Below are 5044 nucleotides of genomic sequence, written 5' to 3'. Positions count from 1 at the left end.
ACAACCAACAACTACTAGTAACAACCAACAACAACTAGTAACAACCAACAACTACCAGTAACAATCAACAACTACTAGTAACAACCAACAACTACCAGTAACAACCAACAACAACCAGTAACAACCAACAACTACCAGTAACAACCATCAACCACTAGTAACTACTAACAACTACCAGCAACTACTAGTAACTACTAATAACTACCAGCAACTACTATTAACAACCAACAACTACTAGTAACTACCAACAACTACTAGTAACAACCAACAACTACCAGTAACTACCAACAACTACTACTAACAGCCAACACTACCATAACAACCAACAACTACCAGCAATACCACAACTACAACAACTACCGTAACAACCAACAACTACCACAATCGTAACAACCAACAACACTATAACAACCAACAACTACCAGAAAACAACTACTATAACAACCAACAACTACATAACAACCACAACTACTAGTAAAACCAACAACACGACACAAAACACTATAACAAAATACCGTAACAACAAAACTACATGTAAAACCAAATACTACAACACCACAACTACTAGTAACAACCAACAACTAAGTAACAACCAAATACCACACATAAAACCAAAACACTAACCAAACACTACAACCTAAAATAACTCCATACACCACAACTACTATAACAACAACAACTACCTAACTACCAACAACTACCATACTTAAACACTACTGTAAACCAAAAACAACTAAACAACAATACACTACTTAACTTAAACAAAAACTTACATACCAGTACAAACAAAACACACTAAAACAACAACACTAGTAACAACCAAAACTACCCACTGTACCAACTCTTAAACCACAACTACTATAACTACCAACAATACCACACTAACAACTACCAACTACTAGTAACAAAAATACTAATAAAAATACCTACTTAAAACAAATACCTAAACACAACTACTATAAACCAAACCAACAAAACTACCGAATACAAAATACTAGTACTACCACAATCCACTATAAAACACAACAACAACTATAAAACAACAACACTAGTAACACCAACAACTACCACACAAAAAACACCAAACCAAACTACTAGTAAAACCTACCGCCTACTATAAACCAACACTACACATACCAAATAATACCAAAACTACCAGACTACATAACAACAATAATACACAATACCAGCAACTACTATAACACAAAATACTATAACTACCAACTCACTACTACCTAAAAATATAATATAAACAATATACACCTAACCTAATACTACCACCGACAATCCTAACAAAATACCAAAACCAACCAAAAATATAAAAAAAAACAAACCACTACTAAAAACCAAAAACATACAACCAACACACCACAACTATAACACAAACAAAACACAACACCAGACTACTAGTAACAACCACAACAACCATCACACAATACAAGCACTAGTAAACAAAACAAAAAAACAACCCATAACCCAAATAAAAGTAACCACAACAGAAACAACAATACAAAAAAAATAAATTAAAGTAAAAAAATAAAAACAACTATACAAAACAGACAAAAAAACAAAAAATAAAAAAACTAACCACCAATACAAAAACAAAAACAAAAAAAAAAAACAAAATACAACAACCACAACACTACTAAAACTAAAAAAAAATACAAAAAAAAAACAAAAACAACAAAAAAAAAAACAAATAAAACCAAACCACAACAAAATAAAACAAAAACATAACCAACAACTACTATAAAAAAAAAAAAAAAATACTAAAAAAAAAAAAAAAATACTATAAAACAAAACACAAAATAAAAAAGACAAAACTAGTAAACAAAAAAACTAAATAACAAACAAAAAAAAAAAAAAAAACAGAAAAAAATAAAAAAAATACAAACAATACAAACAAACTAGTAACAACAAATACATAAACAAATACAAGCAACATATAAAACAAAATACTAGTAAACCACAAAAACACAAACAAAAACAAAACACAGTAAACAACTACAACTATAAACAAAATACTTAACAACCAACAACTACCAATAAAACACCAAACTATAACAACAAAAACATAAAAAATACAGAAATATAAAAAAAATAAAACAATACACATAAAAAAAAATAAAAACAAAATACCAAATACTATAAAACAATACAAACTATAAAACAAAACTACTAGTACCAAACTACAACAACTACTATAACAACAAAACTATAGTAAAACCAACAACTACCAGAATACTATAACAACCAACAACTACTAGTAACAACCAACAACTACCAGCAACTACTAGTAACAACCAACAACTACAGCAACTACTAGTAACAACCAACAACTACTAGTAACACCAACAACTACCAGCAACTACTAGTAACAACTAATAACTACCACCAACAACCAACAACTACTAATAACAACCAGTAACTACCAGTAAAACAACAACTACCAGTAACACCAACAACTACCAGTAACTACCACAACTACCAACAACTACTAGTAACAACCAACAACTACCAGTAACTACCAACAACTACAGTAACACCACAACACAACAACTACTAGTAACAACCAACAACTACTAGTAACAACCAACAACTACCAGCAACTACTAGTAACAACCACAACAACTAGTAACAACCAATAACTACCAGTAACTACCACAACTACTAGTAACAACCAACAACTACCAGTAACAACCAACAACTACCAGCAACTACTAGTAACAACCAACAACTACTAGTAACTACCAACAACTACCACAACTACTAGTAACAACCAACAACTACCAGCAACTACTAGTAACAACCAACAACTACTAGTAACTACCAACAACTACCAGCAACTACTAGTAACAACCAACAACTACCAGCAACTACTAGTAACAACCAAAACTACTAGTAACTACCAACAACTACACAACTACTAGTAACAACAAAACTACAACAACTACAACAACTACAGTAACAACCAACAACTACTAGTAACAACCAACAACTACTAGCAACTACTAGTAACAACAAAACTACTAGTAACAACCAACAACTACCACAACTACTAGTAACAACCAACAACTACTAGTAACACCAACAACTACCACAACTACTAGTAACAACTAATAACACCAACAACTACCAGCAACTACTAGTAACAACCAATAACTACCAGTAACTACCAGCAACAACCAACAACTACTAGTAACAACCAGTAACTACCAGTAACAACGAACAACTACCAGTAACTACCAACAACTACCAGTAACTACCAGCAACTACAACAACTACTAGTAACAACCAACAACTACCAGTAACAACCAGCAACTACCAACAACTACTAGTAACAACCAACAACTACTAGTAACAACCAACGACTACCAGCAACTACTAGTAACAACCAACAACTACCAGTAACTACCAACAACTACCATTAACTACCAGCAACTACTAGTAACAACCAACAACTACATAACAAACAAACCACAACTACTATAACAACCAACAACTACATAACTACCAAACACAACTACTAAAAAAAACTATAAACAATAACTACAGTAACACCACAACTACTATAACAACCAACAACTAAAAAATACAATAAAAATAATAGTAAAACAACAACTACAGTAACAACCAACAACTACTATAACAACCAAAAACACATACTGAAAAATACACCACAACTACAAAAACCAAAATACATAACTACCAACAACTACTATAAAAAAAACTCTAACAACCAAAAACGAAAACCAAAAAACAGTAAAAAACTATAAAAACAACTACTAGTAACAACCAACAACACTAAACTACTCCACCACAACTACTATACAGAAACAAAAAACAAACATCTAAATACCACAAAACTCTATAAACAAAATACCATAACACAAAACTACCAACACAACAATACTAACAACACCACCTAACCAACAACACATAAAAAAACTTAAACCAACAATACAAAACTAACACAATACATAACCAACAACTACTATACACCAAAATCCGTAAAAATATAAAAAAACCTATAAAAATCTTCCAATAAAAATAACCTTATAAAAATCAAAATAACACTATAATCCACAACTATAAACAATACTAGTGACTACCAAACAATATAAAAAAAACAATACAACTACGACACTCTACACAATCTTACCAAAAATATAACAAAATACCACAAAACTACTAGTAACTAATAATAAAAACAATAATTATAACACAAACATAAAAAAACATCACACTACTATAAAACACAACTACATAACAACCAAAATACCACACTACTATAAAAAAATACATAACAACAAAACTACAAAAAAAAAAAAATAATAAATCAACAACTACTATAAAACCAACAACTACATAAAACCAAAACTACCAGAACTACTATAACAACCAACAACTACTAGTAACAACCAACAACTACCAGCAACTACTATAACAACCAACAACTACCACAACTACTATAAAACCAACAACTACCAACAACTACTAGTAACAACCAACAACTACTAGTAACAACCAACAACTACCAGCAACTACTAGTAACAACCAACAACTACCAGCAACTACTAGTAAAAAACAACTACTAGTAACAACCAACAACTACAGCAACTACTAGTAACAACCAACAACTACCAGCAACTACTAGTAACAACCAACAACTACTAGTAACAACCAACAACTACCAGCAACTACTAGTAACAACAAAACTACCAACAACTACCAACAACTACTAGTAACAACCAACAACTACTAGTAACAACCAACAACTACCAGCAACTACTAGTAACAACCATAACTACTAGTAACAACCAACAACTACCAGCAACTACTAGAACAACCAACAAACAACCAAAACTACCAGCAACTATATAACAACTAATAACTACCAACAACTACCAGCAACTACTAGTAACAACCAATAACTACCAGTAACTACCAGCAACAACCAACAACTACTAGTAACAACCAGTAACTACCAGTAACAACGAACAACTACCAGTAACTACCAACAACTACCAGTAACTACCAGCAA

The sequence above is a fragment of the Oculina patagonica genome, chromosome 1 (genome assembly GCF_052425735.1).
Source record: "Oculina patagonica isolate OP01 chromosome 1, crgOcupat, whole genome shotgun sequence".
Taxonomy (NCBI): domain Eukaryota; kingdom Metazoa; phylum Cnidaria; class Anthozoa; order Scleractinia; family Oculinidae; genus Oculina; species Oculina patagonica.
The sequence above is the reverse complement of the archived record's forward strand: the minus strand, read 5'-3'. Positions refer to the sequence as shown.